At 45.1% G+C, this 21910-nt stretch overlaps 1 long non-coding RNA gene across 1 annotated transcript in view; it reads right to left on the bottom strand.

The window, feature by feature from the left end:
- LOC144767279 (uncharacterized) overlaps nucleotides 1-21556 on the bottom strand; it is a 126137-nt gene extending 104581 nt beyond the window's left edge. The window contains exon 1 of the long non-coding RNA XR_013598131.1: nucleotides 21463-21556. This is a non-coding gene — a long non-coding RNA (uncharacterized LOC144767279). The remainder of the gene's footprint in view (nucleotides 1-21462) is intronic.
- Between the last annotated feature and the right edge of the window lie 354 nt (nucleotides 21557-21910).

Raw genomic sequence — 21910 nt, forward strand, 5'->3', positions numbered from 1 at the left:
TCTGTTCCCGCCAAGTGTGAGTAATCTAGTACTGCTGGATCAGGAAATGTACACTGTGCCAGGGCCAGGGCTGCCCACCCCATCACCTCCCTCCTCCGACCCGTCGCTGTTAGGCGAGGTCCCCCCCGACCCTTGGGTGGTGGGGGCTTCCCTCACAGGGCCCTCCAAAATCATTAGGTGCCATGCCTGCGCGTCATCGTCTCATTTTTCGTCTTGTTTCATTCGCTCCACTGTTGCCCATTCCCTCAAGTCCCTTGCCCAGCATTCCACCGTGGGGGGTCTGGACCCCATCCAGCTGATTGCAATCAGCGGTTCGCTGAGCACTAATCCTAGCTGGAGGAATCTACGCATGAGTTTTTTGCCCTTGGGGCGGGGTAGGATACCCAAGATTATTTCTATGATAGACTGAGGAAGCGTCCACCCCATTACTACTCATAAACGCTCCAATATCGACCCCCAGAATGATCTTATCTTCGGACAATTCCAAATCATATGCAAGAATTGTGCCTCATCAGAGCCATACTTAGGGCAACGTGTGGAGCGATCCCGATATATCTTATGGAGGCACCAAATGGTTACGGTAAGAAAATGGCAACTTTCTAAAAGTGCCTTTTTCAGAATTGCAATTTAAAACACAACTTCACCATAAGTTGTAATTTTAAATTGTGATTTCAGAGACACCAAACTTGGGGGTCCATACTTTTCCCAATTTATAATGACACTTATGAAATGTAATAAGATATTCCCAATGTTATCCTATGTGAGAGATTGTCCTTGCAGTAGTGAAAAACTATTTTGAGAGTTTTTCACTACCAAGACAAGTAAAACCTAAATACACTGCACCCTGTCCTTGGGCTGTTCAGGGCCTAGTTTACGGATGACTTATATGTATTAAAAAGGAAGGTTTGCGCCTCGCAAGTGGGTTAACTTGCCAGGTCGACATGGCAGTTTAAAACTGCCAATAATATTCACTCAGTATTTGTTGATAGTTTCACTATCGCTTGTAAGTATTCTTCTGTGTGCGTACCGGTATGCAATGCAATGTCTGTTGTTGCGCTGTACTGGAAAACTGAGAACAGTCTGTTAGAGGCAGATGCCCACCTGCTGACTCCGGTCGCACTTAGCTTAAAAGTGCAATTTTTTTTAATCAAAATATCAAAAATTCAAACTTGAGTTCCTTATGATGTATAGATTAAGTAATCAATATTTATTCACACCAATTTCATCATTGGCTGATGTAGTTCCTTCATGAGAAGACATTGAAGACAGTGATTGACAATTTGTCTATTAAGAACACCTGACCCCAAAGTCTTGCCCAATGCATTTCGGGTCATAGACGTTTCTTCAGGGGCATTGAAGTAAAACATCTGCAAACTAACAGTACTGACATGTTGAAGCGTGCTAAAAAGCAGTCTGCTATGACTGCTTTCAACTGTAGATGTATACCAGCCCCATAATCAACTCATCATTAACGTGTACACAAATGGTTACTTACTTAGCATGCTGGTTATCACCGCGCATCTCGTACCGTGCACAGCGAATGGTGAATCTGTTTGGACCGCCGTGTGTGGGGTTGCATCAAGCTTCAAACATGCGCATCGTGTTAGCGTGACTCATAAGTTGCTTTCTCTTAAAGGCATATTAGCTACGGAGTGATGATCATGTTATTTAAAGAAATGGTGTTAAGCACTAATGTTAGAATTGCATCCTTCACCATGTAAACTAATAAAGGGTGATACTATGTCGCATGAAATAAAGACAGGAATATATGTAGATGCCAAAATGACCTGAGGTTAAAACAACAGAAATAAACATGAATAACCATAAACACACATAATGGAAATAGTGATTGCAGACGAAAGCTGCTAATGTGCCAATACTTATAAGGTTGTGAAAAAGCAGTATCAAGGTAAGATATAGTCAAATTATGAATGAGAATATGCATCTCATAAGAAACACGAATATTCCAATCTGCCATTCACCGCAAACAGCTACAAGGATCCCAGTTTTTTAATCCAAAGCAATTCGGCTCTTGCAAGTTGTTTATGCGGATCCATCAGTAGTAGCCCGTGGTGGGAGTGCTGCTGGGCGCTGATGTGGGGAGGGGCAAGATGGGGGATAGTAAACAACAGATTACGGCCGAATAGAGGTAAGTAAACATAAAAATAAATAAAACAAATTTTGTTGCACGCGTTGCATCGCCAAATGCGATGCAGCGCGCAACAAACTTAGTTTCATGTTCCAACCATATTTTGTGAGTCGATAACCTATTAGCAACTCACAAAATATGGTTTGCGACTCGCTGTTAGGAAGGGGTGTGCCAAGGGCGTCCTGACGCAGAGAGCTGTCCTTCTCTCATATGGTTATAATCACCCAGTATATGTCAGAGGACCTGGGTATCGATCGGTATAGAAAACAGTGGTCCTAGACAATTTTTATATAAAAATATCACTTTGTATAGATAAATGCGTATAAATAATATACAAAAACAGGCACACATGAAAAATATAAGGCTATCGGCCACTTCAATTTGACAAATTATATTTTTATTTATTTAAGCATAGTAAAAATGCAAAACAAACAACTATTCTCAATTCGAAATGGGGGGTTCAAGCGCATGATATACAGTTATACATGTACTTGACGGTTGTCATTAAGAGGGAAAGAAAAAGGTGTGAGAGAATTGTGCTCTAGTGAAGAAAATAAAGGGAAAGAAATGGATTCCACTGGGGGTAAAATTCTAATAAATTCATGTAGAAGGGACACATCGGTATGTCAAACAGAAAACGGTCTCCCTTTTAGAACTTCCAGCCTACCCCTATACATTCAATACAGTACATTTGTTGTCACAGTGTAGCCACATCTGTGAATTTAGTATGGGGGATCACGGTGGGGTGTAGGCCTATTTGGGGGTTCGTCGACGTTTCGACCCTGGCGCAAAAGGGTTAGTGGGATCTTCTGCTATGGGTCTTCATCAGGACAGGGAACGGGGGGTATCTGAAAAAAGGTCAAAACTCAGAATAGTGGCCAAGTGTACTTTAAAAAAAAGCCTAATTAAATAATGAATGTGCCTACAAGTATATATTAGCTCACCAAAAGTGCTCAGTGCGTGAGGTAACCAGGAGTAAACTTCAAGGTTTAATGATTCTCATCAAGTCATCAATGACCTCAACGCTAAAATATAATGAACATACAGTGTACATTAAAGTGAGAAAACGGGGGCTGACTGATGAAAACAGGCAATTGCAAAGTGGTAGGCGACTCACCTGCCTCATTACAAGGCTGCGCATAGGCGTAATGGTATGCGTTGTAATGGCATGCGTTATAGTGACATGCATTGTAATGGCATGCGTTGTAATGGCATGCATTGTAATGGCATGCATTGTAATGGCATGCAATGTAAAGGCATGCAATGTAAAGGCAGTTGCATTGTAACAGCTGCTTTGTAAAAGTAGTCCACTGTAATGACTGCGTTGTAATGGTTGCTCCCACATAAAAGCAATGTCCACCGGCGACTGGTGACCACTTCAGAGCCTGGCACCCTTCCGGACAAAAACAGAGCAATCACTCCTTTGAGCGCTCTACCACTCCCGACAGTCACTGGTGAAGGATGTGTTCTGCAAAGTCAACGTCTAGTGATTCCCGAAAGCCCGTCGCAGAGAGCTGTCCTTCTCTCATATGGGGCACAACAAGGCATTGTAAAAACAGCTCAGAAGTAAAGTCTGGTTTACTGGACTGGACCAGAAATTTGAAGCAGTAGTGCGAGAGTGCCCAGCCTCCTTCGCAGCAAGCCAGCCTGACCCGCCTACCCCGGTCATCACTGAGGCTGGTCCCATGGCCCCTAGGAAGCGAGGCAGCGCAGATTTTGGCAGCCTTCCCAATGGTGACACATGCTGTTAGTAGTGGATGACTACTCTCATTATCCCAAGGTGAAACTACTGGCTACCACATCTGCCGCTGGGTCATCCCGAAGCTAGAAAAAAAAGGTAATGGCCACGCCTGGCCTATTTACAGAGATCTTGACTGACAATGGACCCCCTTCAATGCCTCAGAGCTGGCTGACTATCTACACTCCTGAAACGTCAAACACTGGTGCATAACTCCCTGGCGGCTCCAAGCTAACGGGGAAGTAAATGTCTGATGAGGACTCTCACCAAATTAATCCGGATCGCAGTAGCAGAGGACACTAGCGCCCTGTATCAGTTACTGCAGGAGTAAAGACTTACCCCCATTCTACTACTACTGTGTCTCCCATCAAGATGGGTGTTCGGCAGGTTCATGGTAGACACAATTGCTCACCATCCCACCTGGGAGGGTGTGACTAATCCTCTGCACCAGTCTCCATCCCAAAGACACCACAACACAACAACAACAAGTACACCTCCTGGAAACAAAGAGTGAGGGAGAGCCCCATTAAAGTAGGTGACCACGTACTGGTAAGGGTCAGTCATCCTGGAGGAATGTTCAGGCTGCCTTTTAAACTCAACCAGTGGGTCACCAACATCAATGGCATGAAGGTGGCTGCCCAGAAAGGCCAAGAGTGTGTAACCCGTAACATGTCTCCTTTCAAAAAAGTTCAAGGAGGTCCACACCAAGACCAACATTCACTGACCCAGTGGACATGGCGGAAGATCACCCAGACCTGGCGAGAGACTGTGTTTCAGACCCAGCAATGGGTAGTCACTAAGAAGACCTATTTGAGACACCTTCCACTGCTGACCCAGCAAACGAACCAAGCAGCTCTCCAAGAGCGATCAGCACAAACCGGAGATCAGCTGAGGTCTTGGGTCAAGAGAGCCCATTGCCCGAGTCCTTTTCCAGGAGTGGTCTAGGATGGTACCAGTTGCGACCACAACCTGAACTATTCCAGAAATACAAGGACTTTGTGGCTGAGTCGTGGTGGATGAAGATGCAGAGGATTTGAGCAGCCTTAAAGTGGGAGATTGGGGTATCTAAAGATAATTATTGACTAGAGTTTAAAATGTTTGTTGTTCTTTACATGTTATTGTGTTGTTTCCCATGGTGTGGGAGGAATGTATTTTTCGATAACCAAGGCGACTCCTCACACACAGGGGTTTTGTTAGCTTAGAACCCATATATGTGTGTAAATTGGCACCATCTGTCCTACAGCCAGACATAGTTAATAAATAGCCCATTGGGCCGGGCATGGCCAATTATTAGGATGACTACGAGAGCAAGTACTGTCTCTGTATGGTTACTGTCCTCACCACTCCAGCCCGCCAGCAACACTACACTGCCTAGGATGGCGTCTGGGTAGGTCGGGTCGCTGAGTAGGTCACAAATGAGGCCCCTATGTCCTTTGGTCTACTAGCAGCAGGTCTCAGCAGTCAGTACTCCTCCAGCTGTTCCTGACAGTGCATTATGTCTTTGATCTAACATTCGGTCTGAGGAGCAGCAGTTCATCCCCATTGTATGAGCACACACCTCTTCACCAGCACTAACATAATGGTAGTGCGAGTGTGGACACTGGGCAGCTTACCCCCACATACCCCAGCAAAGAGATAATTGTTTTCTAGGTATTGCATTGAATGTTATCTACACAATTAAACTCTCAATCCCAGTATGCCGCTATACTTAGGCACTGCCCTACCAAGTGCATACATCCAGTGCTGCTTGAGCTACATCACTTACAGCGCATGGCATCAGCGATGCACATTTGATTTAATTTGAGGGACGTGTTCCTTAGTACATGTAGGAACTTGAAATGTATAAGGAGGAGCCTGTAGTTAGGGGATCTGCGCTCAGCAGTGGCACCATATTGAGTCCGCAATATCAATACAGAGCTCCCTCTCCCACTTCAAGCACAATCTCAGCCAAATAACAGTGGCTGTGGACTGCCTAGTAGTGTAAGTTATACCGTTAAGCAGTCCCGCTTTTCTATCGTAAAGAGCAGGGCTGGATCCTGTGCCAGGCGCAGGTCAGGCTGGCCCGATGAAGGAGCCCAATCCATGCATGCATCCTAATCCCCACCATGCCAATCTCAGCCCTCGGGCTCTTTGGAGCAGGCAGCAACAGTGCCAAGAGGGCAAGGGCCTGCACTGTCTGTCTCAACTACAGTATGTGGTAGGAAGAGGACAGATGAAACCAGTGGTGCGCAGAGTGCGCATGCACACAATAATAGTAGCCTGGGGCACATGTGCCTCCCTCCTCAAATGGGAGTGTCAGCACTGAAATTTGGGCAAGACTACCATCTTGGAAATCGCAACCATTCCAGCAATAGACAGAGGCAGTCTTGTACAGCCCAGGGCACGCTCCTCCAGCCACAGAGTAGCAGACGTTAGAGGGAGTATTATAGATTTGGCCCAGTTTATTGTAATCCCAATCACACTGCTAACCCTATTGAATTCCCGTTGAACGGGCATCAAATTGGCCTCAGGCTGCCTGACATAGACAGCTACATCATTGGCATACATTAAGAACAAAAGCCACCATGGAGTGAAGTTCAACCCACACTCAGCGTGCTGCTGTCACAACCGAGTTGCCAAGGGCTCCATAGCCATACTGTATAGCGGCGGGGGCAATGGACATCCCTGTTGGGTGCCCCTACAATTGGAAAGACTGATGACATCATGCTGCACACTCATACGCCACCCTTTGGCTGAGCTTAGAGCAACCCAATCCACTAGGGGAAACCAGGGCTGAGGTTCATCTGCTTGAGCAGAGAGAATAGATACAGCCATTTCAGTGAATCAAAGGCTTTGGTGGCATCAAGGAGGACAGCTACAGCAAAAAGGTTAGGCAAGTGAATGCAACACAGCAAACAAGGTGTGCAGGTTATGCATAGTAAATCTGCCTGGCACCAATTCCGAAGGATCCAATTGGAAAATATTGGGGAGGAGAGGAAGCATTCTGTCTGTGATCAATCTGGCTAAGGTTTTATTGTCAAAGTTAATCGTTGACAGTGGGCAGTATGAATCACAGTGGTGAGCTGGTTTATCAAGTATGAGTACAGTGACTAACAGCACCTCGCACACCGATGGGGAGAGTATTCCAGTATTCCTCAAACATGGCCTTCAGCTGTGGGGCTAGGATTTCAGCATAATCTTTGTAAAACTGAATGGGGAGGGCATCTATACCTGGAGTCTTGTCTCTAGGCATGCTTCAGATGACATGAACAATGTCCTTCTTGCCAAATGGCACATCCATATACTGTCTGTGGGCCTCATTTAGCCAGAAGAGTTGCACTATACCTAAGTGTGCCTATACTTGGAGTGACTGCAAAGCTAGATTTATTCAGTGCAGCATAATAAGTTATCATAATATGCATGATGTCAGTCATGGAATGACAGTGCAGCCCCCCTCATTCAAAAAATCAACAACAAACAAGCTGCACTGGTTTCTCTTAAGCAGAGTTTCAAGGGTCCTCCCCACCCTGTCTTCCTCCCTGCACCACTGCATGGTAGCTTCATTGTACAAGTAGGGGGTTTCCCTTTTGGTATCCTCCTAATACTCGGACAGTTTGCAATGAAACTAGGTCAGCACCTCCACATCACCACACATATCTAGCCTCTAACTCCCTCAACTCCCTATCTAATCAGGAGAGGCTGGCCCGCAGGTCCCACAGAACTCCCAGCTGTTTTGGCAAATTACTCCATGAATGCGACCTTTAAGGCCTCCAACAGCAGTCCTGGGAACAGGACAGATGTGGCACTGAGTCTGAAAAAATTTACGATTTCCGTGTGGATTTATATTCTAAATAATGGATGTCTAAGTTCCTTCTGCAGGAGCCTCCAGGTGAAAGCACGTTCACTTGCCTCTATCTGCCACAGATCCAGCACAACAGGAGCATGAGTTGAGAGCTTCCAGGTGTGGTTCTGAAAATCTGGACCCTGTTGTTGTTCCGATATCGAGGTCCAATACCCGTGTCACAAAATATCAACGTACCATGACGAATTTGGTGTCAGCGAACCGATAATGATTAGGACACCATTTCTATGCATTTGCGTCAGAATCGAGGGTCGCCAACACCCCCAAATCGTAGTTTCCGTCCCAACCCCTTAGACTCCATTTTGTGAACGACATCCATCTTACGTCTTGCCCTCATGATAAGTCAATTAAAGGTCGAGCTTGATCTGAAAGGACACGTCCTCCGTACCTGACTTCCCCCTGACCTGTCCCAACTGACTCCATTGCCTTTAGCCAAACCTGTTTGGGCAACCCCTCGCCCAGTGGCCAAATGCGATAGCATCGATGCATAGCATTCCTCAAACCATTTCACTACATACAAACCATGCTTTCTACAAACACACACCTGTCCTGTTCCCTGTTTATGGCCAGTTTTATGACTAGGAGGTGCCTTCCTTTATTGGGGTTTCATCGATATCTGATGGGAGTTCCGGGCTTAGCTGGGTAATCTATCACGAATTGGACGTCTAAAATACGGGCTTGCCTACATGACTTCGCTCTTTTGTATTATTGTAGAAATATGTGTATAGCCATATCATAAACTCAAGAATTCTTGCTTGCAGCTATTATTTTTGTATATAAGGAGAAGGCTGGTTCTGTAAAAACGAACAGTCTCCTGAGAACACATGACCCGTGTTTGTCGTGCTTCTAGGACACCTGTTACTTGGTAGCTATCAATAAAACTTGATCTCTGACTCGACTAGAAGACTCCGTGTTTCTGTGGTCCGGAACAGGGAGAACTCAGAGGTCTTCGGGTGTTATCCCCTGGCACCAAACGGGTTCCTAAAAACCCGTTACCTCAGTTGGCGCCCAACTCGGGGCGGTATCAAGCGGCGACGGTCCAAGCCAGATGTTCGTGAGGAGCTTCGTGTGAAAATTCCGGAGGACGGCCAGCCACTTCAGCGACCCCTGTATGTCGACGTGGTTCCGAAGGTCTTTGCTGCGAGGTTCCCCGCGTCCCGACGGCTACAAAGGACTGCTGCCCTGACTATCGCCTTGTTTTGGACCCAGTGATCCTTGGTAGAGCGAAACGATAGACGAGTCTTCTAGCGACGTAACCGATCTTCAAATACTTCAGTTAAGTATAAGTGGAGCGTCTCCCAGTCCTTAGTTTGTCCTTAGTTTTTGGTATCCTTGAGATACGCTTTGATTTGGTACTTGCAAGCCCCAAAGCCGAAGGACTTGTGTTTTCACAAGAAATATCGTAACCGATAATCCTTTGAAGTTTGAAGCTAGACTAGTGAGCAAAGATGCCTGGTTTTAGCAGACTTGGAAACTTGTTTTGTCTTGGTTGTAGTAAGGACTCCCGATTAGAGGATTCCTGTCCGGTTCCTCCGATTGGAACTCCGACATACGAGCTCTACGTAAAGCACGGCGTAGGTCCTATCACATATAATGAAGTGTGGATAAAATACACCCGCAAGGATGGTGTTTTAAAATGGCCCCAATATGGTAGTTTCGACTCAGAAATATTAGATAACCTAGAGGTCAAATTATTTAAGAGAAAAGCCCGGCCGGCGATGTTTGACTCTTTTCGCTTATGGCGCAAAGAAGCCAAACAGAAGGAAATAAAGTTAGCAAAAAGGAATAAAAGAGGTATGTCAATGGTGCAAGCTGCCGTTGCATACAGGGATAACGAGGAAGAGCAAGAAAGCAAACGAATACTTCGGAGCAAGAAACTAGCAGTAGATAAATGTTACCCGATGTTACCAAATAAGGGACAAGGTCAAGAGGAAAGTTCCGAGAAAGACCCATTAATGTCCCACTTATTAAGCTCACCTCCACCGTATGCGTTAGACGCTACTAGTGGAGGAGTGTGGCTCACTGATTAGAGCGGCAGACCCTGATGCAGAGGTCTGGCCCGGGACCAGGGTTCAATTCCTGACGCGGCAGGGTCCTGAGCCCAAAATGTCCACGGACTCGATAATTCTCGCCTCGGTGCCTATTCTAATCATGGGGTCCCACGCTGCAACTCTGGGCAATAGTTGCTTAATCTCCACTACGGCGGCCCACCCGCTGCGGGATGCCTGGCTTTCACCCTGGGGATACCCAGTAGGGGTTATCTCACAGGGAAAAGCCAGGATGGGTTCCCAAGGCAAGCGCCTTGATGCCTTCGGGTGATACGTGCGCTATATAAGTCGCAATACATTTACTACAACGCCAAAGCGTTTTTCTATACCACGCCCCGGCGCACGAAACGCAGCTCTTGCACACACGCCAGCTACTCTTCAGCTGGTTCCTACTTCTCCGGCGCAGCCTTCTCAAGGGCCGCCATCTTTGCCACCTACTCCATCTACTTCTACCACTTTGCCTACAGCTCCAACTGTTCCCTATGATACTACGTCTGTCACTGTTTCGACTTCCTCTACTATTGCCTCTACTTCTTCTTTGCCTCAGCCTGTTTTTTCCGATGCACTTGCTCCTCCGCAAGCTTCTCCTTCTATTAGACAAAGAGTGACAGGTACCGTCACTGGTCTGCTTTCACCTTTCTTCGGGTCGCCTAAAACGACCCCTAAAACAGAAGATAGACAGTTACGTAGTCAACTGCCTGATTACGAGGAAAGAAAAGTGCTAGATGAACTAGCCCGTAAATGGATTACGGATACTGTTAGATATGATGTTCAGTCTGTTATGGAAGTCTTCCGTCAATGGAATGCACCCACTCAGAGATACGTATTCGAAGAAATGTGTGTATATTTGGGCGAAGATTTGGAGACAAATGATCCGACATACACAATGAACGAACTATGGCGTACACGCTTTAAGTTCCACGAAGGTATGATTATAGGCAGAGATGTTGAGAAAGCGATAGAGTTATTACTCTCTTATAGGAGTAAGGGAAACGTCTCTAGATCATTGTACGAAGACGACGTATCAGGTAGGAAAAGAGCGAGACAGTAGCCCATGAGAGAGGTTCCCCCGGTTTGGAGGGAAGGCGATGCGAATGTAGTACCGCCAATTCTGCCTCATTTCCAGCGTGTATGGGTACATGTCCCCTGGAAACGATCCGAAGTCTTAGCACTCAAGCAGACATTGCCTGATCCTCGTAAAAACCCGACTGGGTATTATAAGGAGTTATCGCAAACTGCGAGCTCATGTATAATGAATTTAGCGGAGATAGACATGCTGTTTGGGAACGTTGTTCCACATCCTCTATGGAGCAAAATACGTCATACGAACCATGACCAAGAACTAGGTGACTCATGGGCGAACATTGCCGCTATAGATGCTAGACAAATTGGTGGTTCTAAACCTGAGCCGTTAATAGCTGAACTTCCCGGTCGAATTATCGCGTACATGAAAACGATAATGCCCGAGGTACGCGTAAACTGGGACAAGCTATCTGCGTGCAAGCAGAAGAAAGATGAGAATGTGTCTGACTTTTTCACACGATTTGAGGAGACTTTCACCGATCATAGTGGTCAGGATATGGCTACCGAGGGTGGTCAAAGATTGTTTGTAGACAAGTTCGTACATAATTTAATCCCTGAACTGTGTAATAAACTAAAAGATTCAGAGAGTGCTTGGGCTGTCTCTACGTCAGCTCAAATTTTAGCTACAGCCCAGTACTATGAAAATAGGCGCAAAGACGAGCTAGATAAAGTCGACAAAAAGACGAAAGATTTAAAAACTAAAGTTCTTCTCCAGCAAGCTTATCCGCCTCGTACGGCTAGTCAGCCCAATTATCAACCACAACAGCAGTATTCGAGAAACGCGCAAGGAAACGAGTTTTCCCACCAGCGTATTGCTTATGGCCCGAATCAATGTGCGTATTGCAAGGAAGAGGGTCACTTTAAAAGTAATTGTCCGGCTCTTGCGCGACGTCTGAACGGTGCTTCAGGTGTAAGGGGAAGAGGTGTTCAACATGCCCCTAGAGGTAGGGGCCGTGGAAATTTCACGCAGAATACAACTTCTTTTCCGCATCAGAATTCGATGAACAGCTTCGACCAACAGAATAATGCATCGACCAGGTCAGCTCAGTACTATGCTGACGACTATTACGCCGAACATGAATATGAGGGTAACGATTGCTAGGACAGCCATGGGCAAAGAGAGGGAGTCGTTTCAGTTCCAGTAGATCAGAATGGACCTTATGTCGAGGTGATCGCCTCAGGAGTGTCAGAGCCATTTCTGCTGGATACTGGTGCTACGAAAAGTTCTATCATGCACTCAAAACTTCCTGGCGCACCTTTGTCCGGCAAAATGAATGTTTCAGTAGGTTTCTCTGGCGCCCCTGTTAGAAACCCGATCTCCAGTCCTGTATCTCTTTCTATTGGCCCATGCGAATTAGAGGCGCCCCTCATTCTTACCACAGGTTGCGGGGAAAATTTGTTAGGTTTGGATTTACTAAAAAGGTTATATGCGACTTTGTACTGTTCACCATTGGGAGTACAACTTACTTTAGGTAAGAAAGTCATTTCTCCAATGTATGTGTCAAAAGAAAATATTGCAACTGAATTGTCGAGTCTTCCTGATGTACTCTGGGCTAATGGTTCTAATGATGTAGGTCGTTTGGAGATAGCACCGTATGTCATAACGTTGAAAGCCAACGTTAGGTTACCACGTATTCCCCAATACAAAATATCCAGCGAATGTGAAAAGGCGTTATTGACGATTGTTTATGACCTAATTGATAAAGACGTCATCGAAGAAACAACAGGAAATGTTTGTAACAGTCCAGTTTTACCGGTCTTAAAACGTACCGATCCTTCACAGCCCCCTGTGTATAGGTTCGTGATCGACCTCAGAGAAGTGAACAAGATAGTTTTCCCACAGTTTCCAGTTGTCCCTGATATTACTGCCTTATTGACAATGGTTCCAGCTTCAGCAAATTGGTTCTCGGTGATCGACCTGAAGAACGCTTTTTTCAGCATCCCGATTGCTGAGGAGAGTAGAGATATTTTCGGATTTAATTTAGGAGGACGAAGCTTCCGCTTCAAGTGCGCTCCTCAAGGCTACTGCGAAAGCCCATCAATATTCAGTCAGGCCCTGAAAACACAACTAGACACGATTGTTCTACCGAATGGTTCAACTTTGATTCAGTACGTAGACGATCTACTGATCGCTGCAGACACTGAAGAGATTTGCAAGAAAGCTACGTTATCATTATTGCATCACTTATGTGACATGAAGCACAAAGTCTCTCTCTCCAAACTACAATTTTGCCGACAAGAAGTAACCTACTTAGGTCACATCTTGTCGAAGGAGGGAAGGAGACTGACACCAGAAAGAATACAGGCAATTGCGGAACTGAGTACCCCAAGAACACAGAGAGAGGTTCGAGCCTTCTTGGGCATTACATCGTACTGTAGACAATGGATACCGAATTTTTCACTACTAGCTAAACCCTTGCTGGCACTACTCTGCAAAGACACGCCAAATCCTATGCCTTGGTCTGAAGATTGCCAGACGAGTTTCCACGAGTTGCGCGATGCATTATGTTCGGCTCCTGTGTTGGGAAACCCCAACTACAGTAAGCCTTTTACATTATATGTCCATGAGAAGGAAGGTTGTGCATTATCAGTTTTAACACAACATTTTGGGGACAGACAGCGCCCATGCGCGTATTTTTCGGCAACTCTAGACCCTGTGGCTAAAGCCCTACCAAGTTGTCTGAGGGCTACCGCCGCAGCAGCTGTCTGCATCCGACAATCCGCTGGATTAGTCATGAATAATACTCTGATCGTTATGGTTCCGCATGCAGTAGACATTTTACTAAACAGGACGAAGACACAACACCTTACTAGCGCTCGACTATCCAGTTACGAACTTACACTGCTAGCAAGTCACATCCACATAAAGAGGTGTGATACACTGAACCTCGCAACGTTATTACCCATTCCGACAGGAACAGACGAGATTGATAGGCATGACTGCTGTTTTAGGACAGAAGAAGAGACAAAAGGGAGAGTAGACTTACAGGACACTCCCCTTCCTGAATGCAACGATACTTTATGGGTTGATGGTTCATGTTTCAAGCTGCCGAATGGTGATACGACTGCAGCATATGCCGTAACGACATTACACACCATTATAGAGACTGTGCGAATTTCCCATAATTCTGCACAAGCTGCAGAGCTAATTGCGCTTACCAGAGCATGTGTGTTAGCGAAAGGAAAGCGAGTGAATGTGTACACTGACAGCCAATACGCCTTTGGTGTGGCTCACAGTTTTGGGAGATTGTGGCGTGAACGTGGGTTTCTTACGTCACATGGTGCAAAGATACAACATGGTCAGCTAGTTAATGAGCTCCTCCAGTCACTGACCTTGCCACTACAAGTTGCCATTATAAAATGTAGTGCACACAAAAAGATTCAGGATGATGTTGGCCGCGGGAATGCATTTGCAGACGAGGTTGCGAAAGAGACTGCAAGGAACACAATGAGTCGGATGTATGTTGTAGGTCCCGCTAGATGGATTACTGATGTAGGAATGTGTGAGGACACCATTGAGAGCGTGAAATCTATACAAGCCGAGGCAACTGAGAAAGAGGTGAATGAATGGAGAGAAAGTAAGGGTAGGTTAGATGCGAATGGTTGTTGGGTCAAATTGTCAGAACACCAGCGATGGTTATTGCCTAACGCATATGTACTCGCAGTAGTAACAATGGCTCACGGATTTGCACACATCAGTTCGAGAGGAATCTGTAAAGTATTGGCCCCAGTATGGCAAAATAGCAATATCCCGAAATATGCAGAGAATGTGGTCAGAAACTGTATGGTGTGTTTGAAGTACAATCCCGGTAGGGGAACCCCAACTCCAGCTGGTCATTTTGCGCCTCCAACGTATCCGTTTGAGGTTTTGCAGCTCGATTTCATTCACATGGAGAGATGCAACAATCTGAAGTATGTGCTCGTTGTTGTTTGCGCTTTCTCCAGGTGGGTGGAAGCGTACCCCCTTAAGGACAATACAGCCTTGTCAACTGCCAAAGCCCTTGTCAAAGAGTTCTTCCCGAGATTTGGCATGCCTAGAATCGTCTGGAGTGATAATGGAAGTGAATTCGTAGGACGCGTGATGAAGAGAGTGTGTGAGTGTTTGGGCATCCAACAAAAATTCCACTCTGCGAATCACCCCCAATCAGCTGGATTAGTAGAGTGCTACAATGGCACTTTGAAGCTCAAATTAGCCAAAATCCAAGCCAGCACAGGTCTTAAATGGCCTGACGCCTTGCCTCTAGCACTCTTGTCAACGAGAATGACAGTCCATTCCAGATTAGGACTTAGCCCCCATGAGATAGTGTTTGGCCGCCCAGCCAACGTCTGGGGCGTGCCAAGACCAAAGAAACTTAGCGAAATAGAGCACCCCGTACTGCTTGATTATTTGTGCGAATTGACAACTAAATTGCGTGTTTTACACCAACAGGTTCACAGTTCCTCTCCGCCAGCCTCTGACGATCCAGGTCACTCCATCGCACCCGGCTCGTGGGTCTTGGTGCGGAATTTTCAGCGCACAAACAACGGACAGCCGAGGTGGACCGGACCTTACCTGGTACTTCTTTCCACGAGATCAGCGGTTCGGGTGGAAGGCAAAAAGAACTGGGTGCACGGGACCCACTGTAAACGGGTCCCTCTGCCCCTTCCATACGACCGGTGGGTCAACGAAGGAATTGCCGACTCTGAGACAGAATCCATACCTCGTTTCATCCCTTTCAGCGATGCACGTCTAAAAGAAACTGGTACCGAAAAAGAGAGTGATAATATTTTACAAGGATTTGTGCCACAGTCTACACAGTTGGACACTACCGAACCTGAGACATTGTTTGAAGACCACACCGTGCCAGGAAAACGACGGTACAATTTAAGGACTAAACGAAGAAACTAGATAAAAACGAACTAATGTGATTTCCCTTCCCCCAAGAACTATTTTTTGATTTTTTTCAGCTCTCTCGTCCCAGGGAACTAGCTCATTTTTGATTTTCGAACCGCCATCCGGTTCTGCTGCTAGGGTCGCGGTTGAAGTCTGGGGAGTGCAACTGGGGACGTTTAGGTCAACGGTTCTGGTTGGTCCAAGGGAGTTACCCCAGACTGAACAGAGCGCACTCCCTGGGAGAACCAACCTACCACCGCGGGCAGCAACTAGAGGATGGAGTTTCCTAGGGTGAAGAGACCTACCAGACTCCCAAACTTTGAAAGACAATTATGCACTGTACTGGCTAAAAGAAAGTTTTTGATAACATGTATTTTAATGTTGTGTAGCATAACGATGTTTTTGACTGGTTATACTCTATTCGTATTCCAAGTTACTTTTTCAAATGACACCCGGCCACAGCCTCCTCCTACTATCTCTCCACACTACTTTCACCCTCTACCTGAACACGAATCTGCCAGAAGACTCGAATTTGTAAATAACTCATTCATTCAACTCCTACACCAACACCAGTCCATCATGAACACATCGAACTGTTGGATATGTGGACTCATGCCACACACGACTGATAAGGGTATCCCATACTTCATCCTGCCATTCAGCTATTATGGTTCTCTGTGGGCTTTCCAGACCATGTTCCTATTCGCCCTAGAACCATACCCGACACGTTCTACTGAAAGTGATTCCAGTAACAAGGCACCAATAGCAGGGATAAGAAATATGAGTAGAGAGTTCGACACCTATCTTACGATTCCTAAGGATGAACTCCCTCCGTACACTCGTTGGAACGTAACTAAATATGGGGTTTACCGGAGTAAGAGCCAGACAGCAAAGAAATCCCGCCCAGTTTGGATAGTACCCAACCGAGGTCACTTATGTTTACAAGGTATCGGCAGGGATCCCAAAGCACAATTAGGAAAGAGTATGTGCACGGAAACCTATGTGTTCGCTTCTCGAACTTCCCCCATACTCTTAGCAGCCAAAGGCACGTATTTCGTCTGCCATGACCAAGCTTACACCTGGTTGCCCCCTGACTTTTCAGGTACATGCTTTATCGCATTTCTGCTGCCTCCCACCTACACGGCCAGAGCAGATTACCATCGGACAAGGACAGCTAGAGGTGTCGTGAGTAGAGACGACACCGCGGGTCAGGAATTCACTGACTTCGCAAAGGGTTTTCTGCCATTTTGGGGGCCTATGGTGAACAGCAGGAATATTCGCCAGTTTTCGAGGATAGTTGAATCCACCGTGAGTACAACGGCCGGAGCTCTTGGCAACTTGACGACCGAACTTCAGTCGGATCGACTTATGACCCTTCAGAACCGAGTTGCCTTAGATATCATACTCGCCGATCGTGGTGGTGTGTGTAGAGTGATCCAATCCAGTTGCTACATTTTCATCCCTGATAACGCACCGACAGTGTACCAGGCCATCTCCAAGTTACACGAGATATCTGGTTCCCTTCACGTAGAAAAAGGGGACTGGTCCTTATTAGGGTGGTTCTGGGGACTGATCGCCACCTGGGGATGGAAAACACTGATCTTCATTGGGATGATCTTAACACTTCTGTTTATGTTCTGCCTATGTGTGCAGTGCACTCCGGCACTATGTGGCCTCTGTGCTACCTCATGTGTACGGAAGCCTGTGTCAAGGGACGAACTGAGCAACAGAATGATGTTACAGCAGCATCTCCACGAATTCCTTCATACGGATTTGGACTCAGATTAACATGAATTATTGCCTTATATAAGGGCAAAAGGAGGGTCTGTGGTTCTGAAAATCTGGACCCTGTTGTTGTTCCGATATCGAGGTCCAATACCCGTGTCACAAAATATCAACGTACCATGACGAATTTGGTGTCAGCGAACCGATAATGATTAGGACACCATTTCTATGCATTTGCGTCAGAATCGAGGGTCGCCAACACCCCCAAATCGTAGTTTCCGTCCCAACCCCTTAGACTCCATTTTGTGAACGACATCCATCTTACGTCTTGCCCTCATGATAAGTCAATTAAAGGTCAAGCTTGATCTGAAAGGACACGTCCTCCGTCCCTGACTTCCCCCTGACCTGTCCCAACTGACTCCATTGCCTTTAGCCAAACCTGTTTGGGCAACCCCTCGCCCAGTGGCCAAATGCGATAGCATCGATGCATAGCATTCCTCAAACCATTTCACTACATACAAACCATGCTTTCTACAAACACACACCTGTCCTGTTCCCTGTTTATGGCCAGTTTTATGACTAGGAGGTGCCTTCCTTTATTGGGGTTTCATCGATATCTGATAGGAGTTCCGGGCTTAGCTGCGTAATCTTTCACGAATTGGACGTCTAAAATACGGGCTTGCCTACATGACTTCGCTCTTTTGTATTATTGTAGAAATATGTGTATAGCCATATCATAAACTCAAGAATTCTTGCTTGCAGCTATTATTTTTGTATATAAGGAGAAGGCTGGTTCTGTAAAAACGAACAGTCTCCTGAGAACACATGACCCGTGTTTGTCGTGCTTCTAGGACACCTGTTACTTGGTAGCTATCAATAAAACTTGATCTCTGACTCGACTAGAAGACTCCGTGTTTCTGTGGTCCGGAACAGGGAGAACTCAGAGGTCTTCGGGTGTTATCCCCTGGCACCAAACGGGTTCCTAAAAACCCGTTACCTCACAGGGAAGATGGCTCAGCCCTTGGACCCAGGCTCCACATCTTTGAAATCAGCCATTAGTCTATGCGTGACCGCTCATTAGATGCAATTGTGCAACATGTGCCCTCTATTATCTTGCTATGTCCATCTCGTCAGATGTCAACTAAGTGATGGTAACACAATAGCAAGCAACTGCGCTGCTGGCCAGGGGTGTCTCCTTCACTCCTCCCGAGATTTGTCCAGCTCAGGGTGCAGCACACATTAAAGTCACCCCATATGATCGGGAGTAGCCTAGGCTCAAGGTCCTGTACAAAAGGGAGATCAGCTCAGGGAAAATTCTGTTGATTCTTTCAATATTCAACAAAAATCTAAGGCCCTCATGAAGATGATGGAAAGATGTGTCTGCTGTCGTGTTTTCGGGGGTTGGACCGCCGCCTCCTCGACGGTCTAACCAACCGGATTACAACTAATTATGACTTGTGCGGTGAGACCGTCGCAAAATGAAGGGGACCCCTGGAACTAGTGAGAAGTACACCTAGACAGGGAAAATACAATCATGTAAACATTCTAGGGCTACTTCAAATTAACACAACCCTTATATCATAATAAAGGGAAGCCCAATAGTGAAACTAAAAAGCTAGAGAAATATAAAATATTTCTTTATTCATTAGTATTATCTAATTCTTGGATTTATAAAAACATATATTCACAATAGAGAGAGTAACAAACATTTCCTACAGAGACTTTCACAGGTGCACAACATTCTCACCACTTACACGAAAAAACATACACACTATACCCACATAAACCTAATTAATATATACAACTTTTGCAGCATATATGATACAGATGATACATGATATATCATGACCAAACAATAACAATATTTTGGTAAATCGTTAGGTCTTTTTTTTGGGATGGGTGCAAAGCTGACTCAATGCGCGTTTCGACAGAAACACTGTCTTCATCAGGAGTGTCACCTCTGAAAGTTGTGCTCTGAAAAGGATAATATATACATATATATCATATATATTAGCAATAAAAGTGTCACTATTGCAATGTAATTACATTTGATACAAAAATTGGCATAAGCCTATGGGTACAAAGGATAAGACAATATCTCACATTCTCGTTATAGGAGGGAGAAGAGCCAGGAAAACAGAAGGTTACATAGTCATAACAATACTTATTATAAACATGTAACATTACAGATACCTCTAAGGACACTGATACCAGTGGTGTACATTGCTAAAGCAGATATAAATGACAAAAATGTCAAGAAAAGAGCCCCCTTACCACAAAACGAATGATTGACGTCTCTGAAGATAAAAGGAAAGCGCTAAATGATCTTCGGCATGGAGATTTCTATTTGAGAACAATAACAACACAATAATGTGGATCAGAGCTAGTTAATTCAACAAAACACTAGCAGCCTGATTCATCAAGCTAAATTGCACTCGCAAAGGGCAAGATTCTCAGAATCTTGCCTTTTGCGAGTGCAATTTTTGCATTTGGGATTCATCATCCCAAATGCAAAAATCGGTATTTAAGAATTCGCATATTTGCGAGGAATTGGATTTAAGGAATCTCTAATAGAGATTCCTTAAATGCAATTCATCAACCAATTAGAAATTGCGAAATTGCAATATTTGGTCGCAATTTACCACCAAGTCTGACTTGGTGGTAAATTGCGAAAATAGTGTAAAAAGCACTTAAGTGCATTTTTTTCTTTTGCATGTTACACACACACATGTCTGTGCGCAACACCTGTTCAAATGTGCATTTAAGGGGTGCTACAGGGTGTCCTTTGGACACCCCTGGCACCCTTTAAATCGCTATCTTATTTGCGAGTAGCAAATTGCTACTCGCAAATAAGGGATACTCCCCATTCATTCCTATGGGCCTTTTGGCCCATAGGAATGCATGGGGAGTTATTCCTTATTTGCGAGTAGCAAATTGCTACTCGCAAATAAGGAATATGTAGGAATCGCTATTTATTTAGCAATTCCTACATGAATACCGTTTTGCAAGTCCTTAATAGCGATTCGCTATGAATCGCTATTAGGGGCTCGCAAAACGGCCCCTTGATGAATCAGGCTGTAGATGCCAAGAAATGATTCAGGGAATAAGTGAAGAAGAATATTACCAAAAATCTCTAGGAAGATATGTGGAGAGGAGCTTTGTCCTTAACGATATGAGTCCGGAGAAACACGATGTAAAAACAATGAGAGGTCACACACAGACCTCTTTATTATGGCTCTGAAAAATATTTGAAAAAAACGGCAAGAAAAAGACCATTTTTTACCATATCAAATTGCAGTAAAAGTTTTCCAAAAACAACACACATATATATATAGAAAGTAGAAAATAGAAGCTATGGATCTGAGATGCTAAGCATTTACCTCATGCACGGATAACCTATCTCAAGCTTGAGAAATGTCCAAGAAGTCCAACAATTTGAGGAGGAGACGATTCTAGAAAGACCAAACGATAAGGTCATGACCCTAAATAGTAAGTTCAGGAGATTACGACATCCACAAAAGGAGTCTGTCTATGGGGAAGACTTCCACTAAAGAATACATACCCCCACTGGAAGGCGATGATAATAACGTGGACGAGCTGCTAGTCCTGAAGGAGGCGAGACTTGATACTAAATATAAACCACAAAGGGGTATATATGAGTGGCAAGTTATTTTGTAACAGAAAACCAACTAATAAGCGGCAGACTAAGTAGCCGCAGAGTGTCTGAAATAGAATCCAACCCGAACACGATATTGGGAAAAGAAAACATACACACGTGTCAAGCGGAATATTGTAAAATGATTGTGGCAAGCGACATTACTATATTAAAAATAGAGCTAGATATCCGACTAGCTTAAACTGTGATATGTTGTTGAAAACAGCCTGCAATGTTTATAAAAAACCGATATATCTAAGCTCCCACCACAGTGTAGTATTACAAAATATGGAATGAAAATATTTAAAAGCGTTAAAGACTCTTGTGCATACAGAGGCCAGACCGCTTACCAAATTAGATGATGCAGACAGACATTGCAGCTCTGTGCTAATTACCGGCAAAACGACTGTTGTAGACCGTGAATGTTCCAAACTGCGCGAAAACAGCCAGAAGTTTAAATGCTAATGAAAGAAGGTCACAAGACCAATCACACGGTACAACGGGGCGGAGCTAAGCCCGGCCAAAAAATAACAACCAGTTTATACAGGCTAAGGATTGCCATGATAGATAGCGAGAAGAGCGCAAATTGCTTATAACCACAAAAGGATGGGTACAGTGATATGTGGCCAAACGGTGCAGAATCAAGATAAATAGCGAAAAGGTAGGTATACACATACGTTGGTAAAAACACATATAATGTGATAAAAAACTGATATATCTATCTCAAGAGGGCAAGAATAAATGAAAACAAACGTGTGAAAGAATCGCATTGAACTGCTAGGTGTGGATTATCACCAA

The sequence above is a fragment of the Lissotriton helveticus genome, chromosome 7 (assembly GCF_964261635.1).
Source record: "Lissotriton helveticus chromosome 7, aLisHel1.1, whole genome shotgun sequence".
Lineage (NCBI taxonomy): Eukaryota > Metazoa > Chordata > Amphibia > Caudata > Salamandridae > Lissotriton > Lissotriton helveticus.